Genomic DNA, 16,627 nt, shown 5'->3' with positions numbered 1-16,627 from the left:
GAGGACTGGTCGGCCATGTCCGCTTTGCGGCTTGTTTTGTTCGAATGAGGTGGGATGAGGAAGCTAATGGGGAGGGAAGAGGAAGAAATCAATTATCTCCCACTGCAGGTTCAGCTTCAACATCCCTTACCCTTCCCAGCCAAGGCCACTGCACCCAGAAATAGAGAACTCATGGATGGAAGAGGAACTCATGGATGAAAGAATCCAAATCCTGTTATTGGTCTTTAAAAAAAAAAACACAATGTGTTTTCGATCTTTCAAATTGGGAACAAGGTAAATTCCTTAATGATTTTTCCAGATTGCCATATCATGCTGATATTAATCAATCTCCTTATACTCCCTCTGTTTAGGATATGGGATTTTTAAACAATAGTAGCCACAGGTTTACAATGAATTAGACTATATTTGAACATAGCTGTCGAAATGTTTAGCTTTTGAATGTGCAGGAGAATTAAAGCCACAACTTCCAGAACGTTAGAAATGTATCAAACACCTGAAAACACATCAATCTAATTATAATCATTCTCAGCATTGTTAACTCTGATAACATTTTTTTCACAGTTCTGGGTGATATACTGTATGTTTTTGGAAAAAAACAAAACAACAATTCCCGTCACATGTTCTGTCATTTCCCTGGGCCTTCCCACAAACGCATAGCAGCCACTTGATATGTTTGCATGGGGATTTAGGGATGAACATTATCGTGTCTTCGGAGCGAACATCTGGTGGGGGGTGAAAGGTTACGGTAGGGATCCCGGCCCTTCACAGAATTCCTTCCATCAGATAAATCACCAACAAGTCTCTGTGAAATGGTGGAGGAGTGAGAGACAGAGGGAGAAAGAGAAGGAAGGGAGGAAAGAGAGAGAGAGAGAGACAGAGAGAGAGACAGAGAGTAAGAGAAGGTCTGAGAGGGAGAGAGAGAGAGAGTGAGTGAGTTAGACAAGGTCTGAGAAGGAGAGAGAAAGAGAGTGAGTTAGACAAGGTATGAAAGAAAGAGAGAGAGAGTGAGAGAGAGAGTAAGAGAAGGTCTGAGAGGAAGAGAGAGAGAGAGAGAGAGAGAGAGAGAGAGGGGGAGAGTGAGTTAGACAAGGTCTGAGAAGGAGAGAGAAAAGAGAGTGAGTTAGACCAGGTATGAGAGGAAGAGAGAGAGAGAGAGAGAGTGAAGGGGTTAAGAGACCAAGAGAAATAAGAGAGAGAGGGAAAGAGAGAGCGAGAGAGATACATAGAGGGACGTTAACTCAATCCTGCCTGAATGGATTCACTGCTCCTGTTTACAGCCAAATGCACCGGCCTGCACTTAACCCAGCGGCAGCACAGCCAGACAAGAGAGAGGCATCCACCCTGGGGCAGAGGAGAATCGTCACGGACGACATTACCGTCTATGAGCTAATATCCTCCTAACCCTTAACTCCAAGTTTGTTAGACGTGTTAGTGTACAAGTATATTGGGTCACATATTTGTAGGATACAATTTCCATTGACCTCTATCTAAGGTTCTGACATAAACCTAGTGTATTAAATCATTTAAAGTCACTCATTTAAAAAGTTACTGAGGACTGTGGAGTAAAAGAATTAAAATTATCTCAATATTTGAATACAGTGGTGCTGTGCATCAAAAATGCAAAACATAGTTTCACTGAATCTTACCTAGTCAACAATCTATGACCTACCAAGATGAGCTTTCAATTCAATTCAATTATATTTATATAGCATAGTCTGTGGTCCTTTAGTATGGAGGTTGATCCCCCCCCCCCCATCGCTGGTCCTTGCCGCTACCCTGTAGTGATGCTGCCGCTGGACTGCGCTCGGAACGCTAATGTGTGTGAGCACTCGCCATCAGCGGCGCGGAGGGGGGGGGGGGGAGGGCTGTCGCCACGGAGATGCCGCCAACGTGAGGCATCCATGACTCAGGCTACATGTCAGGAGATGTCAGCCGTCGATCGCTGGGGCATGCCGACACACACACACACACACACACACACACATCCACTGCCATGCACACGTCACACTCACTCATCCACACCCACACTGTTACAAAAATGCACACACACACGCACGCACGCACGCACGCACGCACGCACGCACGCACACACACACACACACACACACACACACACACACACACACACACGACATTATTACACAAATACTGCAACTCAGACCATACTGCTGTCATGCTGGTCTCATCTCTGGATCTGCACTCCTTGTCTTCTCTTCCCCTCTAATGAAATGACAGACTGCCCTACTGAACTTGTGATGGAGCTCAGCTTCAGGGAGCCCGGTTCTAGATATCAGGGCACTCTGGACTCATGTTGTGGTTGTGGTCACTCTCAAGCGTGGCGTAAGGCAAGAGGGTCACTTTGCAATGAGTTAATCTGCTGGTGGGATATGTTACTGTTTTATTGTGTGCGTGTGCGTTTGTGTGCGTACAAGTGTATGTGTGTGTACATGTGTGTGTATATGTGGGGTGGGGGGGTGGGGGGTTGCAGGGGTGGCAGCCGGGGCATACTTCACACCCCTGAATGACCAGGAAGTACTTGACAGCTCTCGGTGCCCTGGCTGGTGCTAACTCCTCTACTTCCTTCCTGCTAACTTGGATTTTCATCAATCAGTTCCCCTCAGAGCACTAAAACAAACTCATTTCCTTAATGCTGATTACTGACTGCAAACTCTCTCTCTCTCTCTCTCTCTCTCTCTCTTTCTCTCTGTCTAGATCTTTCTCTCTCTCTGTCTCTCTGTCGCCATCTCTTTCTCTTTCCTGTGTGATTGTTTACATTTCTTTCTCAGAGGCTTCCTTCACTTCCTCTTGGGCTGGCCAGCAAGGCTTCCGTCGGCTTCAGAGGCTCTGTGGTCCACGTGTTTTTCTCTGCACACTGCTATCTATGGCAGATGACACACTACATGCAGCATATCTGTGTGTGCGTGAGTGTGTGCGTTTGTGTGAGTGTGGGTCTGTGTGTGTGTTGAGTGTGTGTGTAGAAGGCTGCAGAGTTGTGATGGGACACAGGCTTCACACCGGCTCCAGAAATTCCCCACATATTTTCTCAGGTCCTGGCTCCGGGGGAGCCACCTCCCCGGCCGTCTTCCCTTCCCTCACGTCACCTCCCATGATTCTGGAGACACTGATTCAGTCGCTCACTTTATATAGTCCAAATACACACACACACACACACGCACACACACTGGGATTTGTTGTATTATCCAGCGTTGAATCATTGGTGTAGACGGGAGCCATTCCGAGAGACTATGAAATGATAACGTTGCTCTTGGTTGCATGCATGCAAGGTTATTTGTCATTTGTAGTGCACACACACATTTGTACACACACACACACACACACACACACACACACACACACACACACCTGCACAATTCTCCATCGGCACTACACATTAACAAAATGGTGGTAGTCATTGTTTGTGTGAAAAAGCAAACCACTTGTGATATTGGTCTTGAAAGAGCCTTTACGTTTCAACTTCCATTGATGATAGTCTGTTCTCATCCCCCCTCCTCCTCAAAAAACAGAAAAACCTCACGTGAGTTATCTAAAATCGAATTTGCACTTTACCTTGGTCGACTTTGCCAATTGTGTTCATTTGATGGTGCCCCCAGACAACATCTGTATTCATGCAATTCTGTAAGGCTTTGCCCATGAGAGAGAGAAGAAGAAAAAGAGAGAGAGAGAGATAAAGAAAGAAAAGAGAAAGAGAGAGAGAAGAGTTTTTTCAGATTTCCCAAGGATTTGCTTCAAACAGCAATACAAGGAGCCACAGCAGCACATTGGGATGGTAAGCAGTTCATGGCTGCAGCAAGTTGAGCATCTGTGTAATGTGTTAATAGAGGACTTGGTCCTTGAGCTGATGTCATACACAGACACACTGATAGGTGAAAATTCACCCTAGTTACCTCAGGACCCCGGAGCTGCACATAAGTATATTTATTAGACAAACAACAATTGCAATCGGGCTCACTCCCAGCACAAGGCTGAAAGTGAAGCAATAATAAACACATCGCACAAGGTTTATAGACAGAAGTTTAGCGTTCAGCAGGGATAACCACGTGGTGGATTTCTGACGTCCGAGGCAAGGATAGATGTTTTGCAAGGTCGGAAGAAGCTTAACACCTCTGGTCTAAACATGCTCTTGTAGATATGCAGACTAAGTGGCACCTAACATTCTAAGTTACACATGCACACAGAAAAGCCATGTTCCTGCTTTCATAAGCACATGATTCAAACAAGGAATATATTAATACAAGGCACTTCATATATTCTTAAGTCATTACAGTAACAGTGCTTGGAAATTATCTCCATCACACACACACACACACACACACACACACACACACACACACACACACACAATAAACACACACAAAGCAAAACATAAGCTCTCACGTCCAAATTCACAGAGATACAGAAACACACATTCAGAAATGTGCAAGCTCTCACAACCAAACACACAAAGATACTGACAAACACACACACACACATGCATGCACAGGCACACACACACACAGACACAGACACACACAGACACACACACACACACACACACACACACACACACACACACACACACACACACACACACACACACACACACAGACACACACACACACACACACACACACACACACACGCACACACGCACACACACACACACACACACACACACACTGAAATGAATGAAAGATTGGGGCTCCTGTGGGGAGTTATTCCTGCCCCTGCTGAGGGGACGACATACTGCCCCTGTGCCACCCTGTGGGAGACATCACTCAATCTGCCCCCTCTCCCCCTGGAAAACGCCACATCAACCCCCCCTCCCCCCATCCCACACACACACCCTTCAGCCCCCTCTCCTCCAGAGTGGAAAATGAATCCTTTCCCTAAAATAAGTGACGCTTCATGAAGGATCATTCTTAATAAACTCACACTAATACACCCCACAACCCCCAATGCCCAATTCACACACGCCCTCACAGATTCACATTTCTATTGTTTTGTTTTGAAACTCTGTCTGACACTTTATACACTTTATTGCATGTATCTCAGTGTCTGTTATATTGTGTGTGTGTGTGTGTCAGCTACTGCAGAATGGCAGGAATGCTATCTAGCTAGCCTGTGCATGGCAGGCACTGCTATGTGGCCTGGGTGAAAGGTGCAGAGGATGACAGGGGGGGGATAGAGACGTTTGGGAAGAGAGACGAGGCACAACTGGGGTTGGTGTTGTGTGGCACTGTTGCCAGCACAGCTCTGATGGATGGCATTCCCCAGCTCTCCCACGCCTGGAAGATGCCATGTCTGCGGTGGAGGCTGGCGACAGGGAGTCAAGGGTGACAGAGACCCCTGGACAGATTGGTGGTGGTGGTGGGGTGGGGGGGTGGGGGGGTGGGGCAGGTTGACAAATGATGCCCCCTCCACCCCCAATCGGGACAGATACACTCAGCACCCCCTCACACACAAACAGACACACTCATTTTCACCATCACACACCCCCACCCATACTGAAAACCCTCTGACGACACTGTTAAGCTTAGAAAGCGTCTTCAAGGGGGGCTTGAAGTAAGTATAGAGAATTGGGACTGGGATGGCCTCCAGACAGGGGGGTCTCTTTTGGACGTTGCTTACCAATCCATCAGCAAGCAGGAGGCGCGCTGCTGAGCCAAGATGGCAGGGTGGAACATGTGCTCCTCAGACGGAGGATTTAAACGTCTGGAATTGGGTGGCGGGGGGGGGGGACTCCAATCCTCAACCCCTCAATACCCTCTGTGTAATACAGACACCCCACCCCCCATCCCCACTCCCACCACCTCGTGAGGTTGCCACTGTGGAGGTAGTGTGGCAGTCTGTCAATCTGCCAGGCCACCCTGAAAGGTCCTGTGGTGGCTGCTGTGCTGCTTAGGTTGCTGTCTGGCGGTGCAGTCCAGGTCCTGACGGGACCCCCTTCACCCCGAGCTAACCGAGCGTGCACAAGGCAGGCCATGTTAACCGTGCCGAATCAAACATCAGAGGGATGTCAGCCTCATCTCCCATGATGGGAACAGGAAGCGTGTGAGAGAGAGAGAGAGAGACAGATTGAAAGAGAGAAAGAGTGCGTTTGAATGGAAAAGCATGTTACGGGTGCCATTGTGACGGCGACGGAAGGCTTCCATTTGCACCCGTGTCGGCCAGGAGCAGGTGACAGTAATGGCGTGCCGGCTGACGCGTCACCACGCCGACTGAATGACATGTGAAGAGCGGTGGCAGCGGCGACGGTGGCGGGGGTCAGGTCGTGGTGGCAGCGTGTCTCTCACTCAGCGCTCTGACTGATTTGACATGACTTGCCTGCCCAAGAAGGCCGGCTCTCGGGAGGTGGGGGGGGGGTTGTCACGGTGACGTGAATAAAACATTCCCCGGCTAATCAATAAATCATTCCTTCACATGTAGCATGGCTGCTAACATTTCCCACCAAAAAAAGCCAAATATATCAGTGAAGCCAGCTCTGTGGATGCTGTTTTTGATGTGAGTTGTTTTCTAGAAGGAGGGAGGGGAGCATACTTGAATGCCATTCGATGTCAAGCTGTACGCTCTTTCCAGGAATGCTGGACTATGTTCCTCTTCACTCCATGTTGAGCTCACAACAACGTGTCCATTTGCAGCTTGGGTTTTTGGTTTCTAGAGATAAAGAAAAGGCCTGATACAAAACAGATCCATGCCATTTTTCTGTGGCTTTAATAAACGGTCTTTGGCAGAACTGTCTATCTGTCTGTCAGTATATCCCCTTTACTTTAATATTTGTTCATGAGGCTGTCATCTGTCTCTCTGTCTGTTTGTTGTTACTGGTTACTCTGTGGGTGCTGAGGGTGTGTGTGTGTGTCCTGTGTGTGTGTCCTGTGTGTGTGGTGTGTATATCCTGTGTTTGCGTGTGTATGTGTGCTGGGCTGACTCTCTCTGGAGAAGTCTCAGAGGCTTGTGAAGTGCCCTGCCCGCTGGAGCTCCCCCACTCATTGATTGACCTACTTCTTATTCACCATGTCTGTTTGCCCCTCTATCTCTCTGTCTATGTCTCTTTCTCTGTCTCTCTCTCTCTGTCTGTTTCTCTCTGTTTCTGACTTTCACTCTGTCCCTTCTCTGTCTCTCACTCTCTTTCTCTCTCCATATCCCTTTATTCTCTTTTCTACCTCTCTCCCTCTCTCATTCCCTCTGTTTCTCTCTCTCTTTTTTCCTCTCCTCTCTCTCTCTTTCTCTTCTACACTCTCTCTGCTTTTAACTCTCCCTCTTTCCTCTCTTTCTGCCCCTCGCTCTCTGCCTCTCTCTCTCTGCCTGCCTCTCTCTCTCTCTCTCTCTCTCTCTCTCTCTCTCGGTCTGTCTGTCCCCTCTTAATGGATCTACCAGTACGTCCTTGGCTTTCTGTTCACTGGGGCTCAAATGCTGAATCCTGAGTTTAGCCCACATTACTTCTCTTTTTCCTCCCGATAATCCCCCCTTCCTCCACCAACAGCCGTTTGCCGATTACACAATCCTATCGTTTCTTTCTCTGGCAGACATGAAAGAATGTCCTGAGTGGTAGCATATTCTATGCCCCCCCCCCCCCCCCTCCCAATCATCTTTCCCTGAAATACTGCCAATTAAATGGCATTACATGCCGCATGGCTTCCTTGATGACAGTAGTGCGTGGCCTGACACACGGAGCAGGGAGGCCATTTTAAAGACGTGTGTGTGTGTGTGTGGGGTGGGGCGGGGCATTTTAAAGTGAAAGGATTTGAGTGGGGTCTGAGGGAAGCTGAGCCGATGTAGCCACTTTAGTGCCAAAGATGTGGCAGGTCGATTGGCAAATGCCCCCCCATGGGTCCTCATGACAGATTGTCTTGGTGGCAGAAGTGATGGCGGATGATGGTGGGGTAGTGGGGTTGAAGTAGTACTTAGGCTGTGTTCGAAACAGAAGGCAGTTGCCCGATGCCTTTGCAACCTTCAGCTGTCTAACGAGTCAGTTGCCTTAGCAGGCAGCAAGGATACACGTAGGCTGTCTTCAAAACTTAAGAACAGAGTTATCTTAGAAGGCAGCATTCCATCGAAATAAGTCACAAGTCCTCCAAATGCTGCCTCTGTAGGCCTGTCTCAAGTAGGCACCATTCATCTCCATTTGGGACAGAGCCTTAGACAGCGCTCAGGTGGTGTTGAGATGGGCACAGATGGGCTCACACAGAGTGGGGATAATCCAGGATGGTCAGGCATGAAGAAAGGATAGTAAACTCAGACTTTATAAATGGTGGTGACTGGATGGCATCAGGCATTGTGTGTGTGTGTGTGTGTGTGTGTGTGTGTGTGAGAGAGACAGTCAGTGTGTAGGAAGGGGGGTGTAGTGGAATGGTCAATCATTTTCCCCCTTTAGCAGTAGGTGTCATATGGGTTAAAAGCAAAAACAAAATTGAGCAAAAAGCTAAGAGACTATGTTTGTGTGTGTGTGTGTGTGTGTGTGTGTGTGTGTGTGTGTGTGTGTGTTTGTGTACACACTGAAGCTGACATTGGACTGCTCTCAAAATGGAGGACAAACACAGTAGATTTTTTTGTCAATGCTGAGGAACAAATTAGATAACATTTGTGAAAAATCTTCTAAAAACACCCAAATGGGTCAAAGGTGGTTTGTGTGTTCTTGTTTGTGTGAGTGACTGAGAGCCCACAATTCTCTATGCCCACATGACAGCCCATCAGTAGCTGTCATATGCATGCACGTGAATGTGTCCTCACCGGCCCTCTTTAACACACACACACACACACACACCGCACACACGCACACGCAAACCATCCATCACACACACACACACACACACACACACACACACATGCACACCATCCACCATCCACCATCCACCACACACATACACACACACACCCCTCGCACGCATACACACACACACACACACACACACACACACACACACACAACTCACACACACATGCACGTATACACAAACACAGACTAATACATAACACACACACACCCTCATCCTGCCTGCCAGCCCTGTCAAGAGGCGCACACAGCCGTCACCCTGGCATCTCCTCACCTGTGGCACACACACCCCTCCACCTCCGTCCCCCCTCTCACCTCCCTTCAGGCTTTCTTCTGTCACTCACCTGTCCTCTCCTCCGTCACTCACTCACTCCATCCCTCTGTTTTTTAACCACCCCTCCTCAGTCCTGCCCCACAGACTCTCCTGGGCACCGGAGCGTAAGGGACCTCGGCCAGGCCCGCGCCCCTGTCTCCCCCCCCGTCCCCCCCTTTCTCCTCCTGTCCCCCCCTGTTCTCTGCGTGACGCATGCCAAGGTGTTGACTGACAAAGAGATGATGTGTCATGCAGGTAGAGATATGTAAATGGTAGATGGGGATGGAGCTGTTGGGTCTGGCAGCTCTCAAAAAGCCACTTTCAATCTCGGTGATGTGTTCAATGTGTCAAGGCCTGAATGTTAGACCATTCGCATGGCAATAGTTCTGTGCATGATTGTATGAACTATGTCTGCAGGATTTGTAGCATTGATAGTAAAAGTAGTAATTGTGGTAGTAAGACTGGCAACATTTGTGATAATATTTCTCACTGCTTCAGAAGCTTCTTTTAGTATTACAGATTTTTACAGATGCTTACACACGTTTTTTTAAAACATAGCTGAGCATTAGCTTATAGTTTTGCAGATGTAAAATGTTTGTGTGTAAGCAGTTTAAACAAAATGTCTAGGCCATCATAATTGACCGTTAGTTTGAAAGGTATATGTGTTATATGTGTAGCATTTAAAGCGTGTAGGGTCTTTTATTTTGAAACGGGGATTGAAATGACGATGCGGAGAAGCGGAGAAGAAGAGAGACGGACTTCTGGAGGGAGCTAGCGACTAGGTCAGCCAGCAGTCAGACCGTGTGTAGCCCATTGGGTTAGTTGTAAGTTGAAATGCTCAATAAACTTGAAAGCTTGTAAATTAAATTAAGCTACGTATCAGGTATACGTCGGATGTCCCCAGATATTTGAACCATTGTATATGCACTAACAAAACCCAGGCAACTACGTTAATTGGGTTAATTTTTTTAATGAATCGCAAAAATAAAATACAAACACAAATACACTAGTTCAGTGACAAATACTTCTTACTGTACTGTAGAGTACATAACCAAAACATTATTTCAAATTGTTCAATTAAGGAAAAACATCATACTTGGTAGCATGTAAGAATATAAAAAAACGGACCCTTTGTACATGATACATAAAAGAGATTGTGTAACAGTAATAAGTCTCCTATTGGGTCTTGCCACAGCAACTTAAAAAACAAGGACTTCCTTTGGGACTGGTATACACAGTATTTTTGCATTTTAAAGGACAGTGCCTTACAAAGGCACACACATGTTCAGTGTCTGTGAGTCTGTCTGTTTACATTTTGAGTACTGTTTTGCGAAAAGTGTTTCATGTCATTGAAAACTGCGTGAAAGGCTGAGGATTAATTTATAGCTTTGCAGATTTGATGTGTGGTATTTTGCTGTTTGAGTGACAAGTTTTAGAAATCGGGTGACATGTAAAGATTTTGCGTGTAAGCAGTTTACAAAAACTGTAATTAAGATGGATTCGGTGGAGAGATGTTTGTGTGTATGTGTAGGCATGTATGTGAATGTATGTAATTTACATGCCATTGAAGCTGCATAGGTACTCCAGTTGTTTTTTATTAATTGATGCCGAATTGTGAATTTGAAAGGCCTTTTTTTTTTGTCATATTTTTTTCAACCACTGACATTCATTGGAATGGACTTGGAGTCATACATACTGTGTCTGATCTGAGGATAACCAATGTGTAATTGGTGAGCAGTGGTTTTCAAGCTTTTTCCCCTAGAACGAAGGCATTTTCTGGCATTTTGAAAATCTAGAATACATTTCCATGGAAGGATGTGTAATAAGTCATTACACATAAAAATAATGATGAATGGCTATGTATATTGTGTCTTGGAAACTATAGACTTCAGGTTGCATTTTGTCATGTCAGAAAACTCTTTCGAAAAGGATGGCTTAGGTGGATTTAGGGACTATTTCCTTTTAAGCTTTGTTGAGTCTTTTCTCTTAAAATCCCAGTGTACAATACTAGGCTGTGCTAAATGCCAATGCCTCTCCGGAGAAGGTTAAAAGAGCGATGCTGTTGTGTTGTTTTCATAATGGGGTCCAATCCGGGGCAGATCAGGGCCAATTTTGTCCCAGAGATACAACGGCCATCTTAGCTAGGACTGTAGGATCAGAAGGGTTCCGTTGAGGGGAAATCATACCGTAATGTCAACGAGGACAATTCAGTCCAAAAGGCATAAATCCTCCCCAACCCTCTTCCCCCTTTCAGTCACTCTGTAACGTACACATACGAGGAGCACTGGCCTGAAATATATGCCTGGTGAGGAAAGACAATGACTGTTTCACTTAACCAACGGAAAATGCAAACAGACAATGGAGAACGGGAGCAAAAGACACAGGGGGAGGGAGAAGGAGAAAAGGGGGTAGAGAGAGAGAGAGAAAGAGAGAGTAAAAATCAGACAGAAAGGAAAAATATATAGAGAGAGAGCAAGAATAAAAAACAGAGAGGATACACAATGTAGAGAAAGAGGGATACAGAGAGAACGGAAGATAGAGACAGAGATACTAAAAGGGGAGGGAAAAAAATGAAGAGACCAAATCCATGCAAAAGAGGAGACCCTGAGGCTCATGCCGGGGCCCCCCAACTCAGGGGCCGCATATCAGTTTGGCTTTATTGCCACATGGCATATGGTCCAAGACAAACTGTCAAGTCCGCTTGGCTCTACAGCTCTCCCTGGGAGGGGATGACAAGGGGAGTAGGCATGTTTGCATCCCAGCAGCTGGCGTTAGCCATGATTCAGGGGGAAAAGGGGGCGATGAGGGAAGAGGCGACGGGGACTTGTCCACATGGCTTGGCGGTGGAAGTGGGGTGGGGGTTGTGTGTGTGTGTGTGTGTGTGTGGTGGTGGTGGTGGTGGGGGGGGGGGGGCAAGGAAGGAGGGAATGGACGGCGCCTTTGCTGGGGGGGACAGGGCGGCCAGTACTGTGGTGTGCGGAAACTGCAAATTGATCAAATTGTGGAGAGCAAGACTTTGGGCCAATTATGTGGGTCACGTCAGTGCCTCTCTGGCTTCTGTCGGTCAGCGGAAAGAGAAAGGAGGGGTGATGATGCCAGTGTCCATGTGAGTGTCCATGTGTGTGGGGTGTGTAAGAGTGTGGGGGTGAATGTGTGTGGGTGTGTGTGTGTGTGTTTGTCTGTGTGTGTCTGTTTTTTCTGTGTGTTTGTGTGCCCAAGAATATGAGATGCAATTTTGCAAGTGTGTGTTTGTGTGCGTGCATTGTGTGCACCTTTGCAATTTGGCCAGTGCATCCTCAGCAAACACATCCCTCAAACAACAAAGTCAGATGGCCCTTTGGCAGCAAACTGACACATCTCCGCCGGGCTGGTGCGCTGGTGGCAAAAGCTACAGCAGATGCAACAAATATTTTAACGGCTGTTTGCCTTGTCGCAGACTGGCTCAGCCCTGGTATGTGTTACACCACTAACACCGTCTCTCCAGAACACATAGACTAAATTGTGCCTCCCATGTGTGTGTGTGTAGCCTGTGTGTTTAAAAAAAAAAAAAAGCTTCCCATAACCTGTGGAACTGTCATCTGGGTTTCTCCATGTGGTTGTGTATGTGTGCGAGTTAGCCAGTTGGTTGCAATGTCTCCATAACAAGCGTCCCTGCTGATAGACCGATGAGGGGATAGAGGGCCTAGTGCGTGATCCGGGGCTGCGGTCCCGCCGCGCTTGATGGACTGGTCCTGCGATAGTTCCCGTCACTTGTCACTGCACTAATGTCACGGGCTCCAGAGTTCCCGGCGGGGACCCTGGGGTCCCTGTCATGTGCCCAGTGTTTACTGGTATCCAGCGTTGCTGCGGCCAGCGTCGCCTACGGAGAAAACGCTGACACAAACGCCGGCACGTGCTGCCCCCCCGGCACACCAACCTACTCCACCAACTGTCTCAGACAATGAAACCAACATGTTTTTTCTGTGTGTGTGTGTTTTTTTATGTCTGATGTGCACTTGATCTTTTAACAGTTCCCCACATCGGAAAACCCATCCACCATAACTCTTTAAAAATAGTTCTCCTCCTGCACAACGAAAGGCTTGTTTTATAGACAGGGGATACAAGGCATTCCTCCCGTGTGATTCTAAATGTGTGTTTTGTGAGCTCTCCCTCTCTCTCTCTCTCTCTGTGTATGTGTGTGTTCGTGTGACCCTACCTGGTTTAAGGGGACCGAGACGAGAGGAGGCTTGCGTGTCGGCGCAGCTGACTCCTCGAGGGACGGACGGGAGCGTGCGGTGAGTAATTGCGCGGCACGGCCCGGCACCGTGTGTGGCCTGTGTCACCACGCACCATCAGACAGTGACAGGTCAGCTTCACAGAGAGAGGGGAGATCAAACACTACTGGCAGCCTGGACCGCCACCATAAAAAACCTGCAGCCCCCTCCGAGCCTGAAATAGTACAGGAGGGGAGATCAGAGCATCATAAACCCGTCTGGACTGGGAGGTTCATGGGGAAAAGGCAATGTTGTGTTTTTGTCAGCAGCCTTTTATACATCCTTCGTAGTCTTGCTGAAACTGTTTCAGTTTTACTGAATTCTCATAGGTTGGTATAATGTGTTTTCATATGCATCTTCTGAGACTGTGTTTTTTTTCTCAAGACAATGCTATATGTATGTGTGTATGGATGTATGAGTAAAATAAAAAACCTAAACAAATAGATGTTCCCAGGTCCTTAGCTGCTCCCTCTACCTGAAGTAACTCAACACCATAATGTCAACATACATACATCCTCATAGTTGTTTGTGATGTGCTGTGTTTTAAGCAAATACTGTAGAGCATTTCTCGCTTGGGCTCGGTCTGAATTCCCTCGGGTGAGACAGACGGAGGGTGTGTGTGGGGCGTACGGCCAAGGCTGAGGGGCTTCAGGTGCCGGGAGCAGACAGGGGAGGATTGCAGCTCAATGTCCAGACCCATGGCCTGAGGGAAGGAGAGAGATAGAAAGAGAGATAGAAAGTGAGAGAGAAAGAAAGAGAGAGAGAGAGAGAGAGAAGGATCAGATGTATTCCAGTAATGTAATTGCACCACCCCCCCCCCCCCCCACCCCCCTCCCCGCTCTCCCCCTGCCCCCCCAGGCTCTCCGGATTACCATAGATCTGTTGGATAGTCTCACTCCTGGAGAAGGAGCATTGATTTAATAAAGGTTCAACAAATGAATTTGACTCCTCGGGCCTCTCTGAGTCACTCACACGCTATGCGCAGAAAGCCTCGGCCATTGTGTGCCGGACATTTACTGCGAATAACCCTTCAACAAATGCGCTGCAGTCCGAATCATGCATATATGTTGGAGCATCCATGCTTATTTGGATTGAGGCACTGACCATAGCTTCCATTAGGACATTTGGTATAAGTAATGAGATATGCCGTATGATATGATCTAATGATGTTTTGGTTTATTTTTCGTTCTTAAGCGAGGAGGCCCCTGGAGGATGTCATTGGCATGGGTATGCACTGACATGTATCGCATCTTGCAGCTGTCTCCAGGCTTCGGGATTGTGAAGAAAAACAAAGTTTCACCTAGAAACACACTTCGGCGTTTATGTCATCCGGGTCCAAAGTCCAAAAGGGGTTTAGTTGCACGTTTTGTCAGCCCTTTGTCCTCCTTTTGCAAATACACACACACACACACACACACACACACACACACACACACACACACACACACACACACACACACACACACACACACACGCACACACTCACACACACACACACTTACATCAGCAGGAGGGCCAAGGGTGTGATCAGTCAGTGTTTGGGTGGCCCCGGCATGTGTTTGTGTGTGTGTGTGTGTGGCTAGACTCTGGCCTCAGAATTACGAGGTACACGCTGTTACCTGCACGGACACTTAATGAAGTCGCCGTGCTGCTTTTAAACAACGGGGTGGGTGAGTTGAGAAGGGGAGCACTTGTGAATGACTCCCCGTAGATTACAGTGTGTCTGGGACCGGGAATGAGACTGGGGTGGTCAGCGGTGTGAGAGTGGGCTTCAGAAAGCTATGCAGCACCCTGGGGGGGGAAACCAGCTCAGCAGCACACCCTCTCTGGGGGTAACAATGCACAACAATCCGACCCTTCACTCACCACCCGTTCACACAACCACACACAAATAAACACACAGACACCAAACACACACACACACACACACACACACACACACACACACACACACACACACACACACACACACACACACACTCACACACACACACACACACTCACACACACACACACACACACACACACACACACACACACACACGCACATGCACAGAGAAACACCTTGCACACACACACACACACACACACACACACACACACACACACACACACACACACACACACACACACACACATACACACACACACACACACACACACACACACACACACACACACATGCACAGAGACACACCTCGCATGCACACACATACACACACCCACACACTCCGTTTCCACACCTAAATTGAGGAGGTGTGGACGGGCCCTCATCTCCAGCGAGCGTTAGCCAGGGCAGGTTAGCGGCCCCCCGTGCTAAACACACACATTAGGGCCCTGACCACCCCTGCAACCCTCATTCTGGAGGTCTTAAAAAGGCCCAGGCAGCGCAATTATCTTTTACGATCTGGCAGAGAGCAGGGAGCAAGCTAAGGAGGCCCCGAGTGGGAGAGGAGAACGAAGAGAGAGAGAGAGAGGGAGAGAGAGAGAGAGAGAGAGAGAGAGAGAGAGAGAGGGAAGGGAAAGATGGACGAAGAGAAAGGGACTGAGAAGGAGCGTAGGAGAGGTGGGTGTGGAGGAGAGGTGTGTGTGTGTGTGTTTGCCGTTCCTCCGGAAAACAAATTGACCATGGCTGCATGGCTGAGGTTTGAATGTTGATGATAAAGAGGGAGAGAGAAAGACAAGAACGAGGGTGGAGAGAAGAGATGAGGGAAAGAGAAACAGGATTAGGTTGAAATAAATTCATTCACTCCTCCCCTTTCATCCATAGCACCTCCTTCCTATCGGCTCTCGGAAAGAAAAAAAAAACAAACATAAAAAAAACCCCGAAACAACAAGAGGTTTGGGGTTTAAGTAGGTATTGCTAAAGTGCAGTTGTCAGCCATCCACGGGCTGCCGGGTCTGATGAGAGAGTGCATAAAGCACCTGAGGGATTGGTAATAGTGACAGGCTGCTATCGCTTGCGGTGAGTTGTGGCCTGTTGTTTTTTTCTCTCCAAACTGCAGCTTATCCTCCTCTATGCTGATTGAGTGAAGTGGACTAAATGCAGTACCGATGCAGTAAATCTGACTGCCATGGCTTGTGGGTGGGTGGATGCGTAGAACAGGGTGGGGTGGGGTGGGGAAGCTAGCGGTCAATATATACGACCAGGACCTCCCTTAACTGCTGTGTTGAGGGCAGGGACAGGAGGGCCTGAACACGGGTTCAGTGATCGATCTGGGCCGGGCAGGGACGGGCTCGCTTCGCCTCCCCTCATCTCATTAGAAGAGATGCATTGCTCTCTACCGTCGC

Source organism: Clupea harengus, chromosome 12 (genome assembly GCF_900700415.2).
Source record: "Clupea harengus chromosome 12, Ch_v2.0.2, whole genome shotgun sequence".
NCBI classification, from domain to species: Eukaryota; Metazoa; Chordata; class Actinopteri; order Clupeiformes; family Clupeidae; genus Clupea; species Clupea harengus.
The sequence above is the reverse complement of the archived record's forward strand: the minus strand, read 5'-3'. Positions refer to the sequence as shown.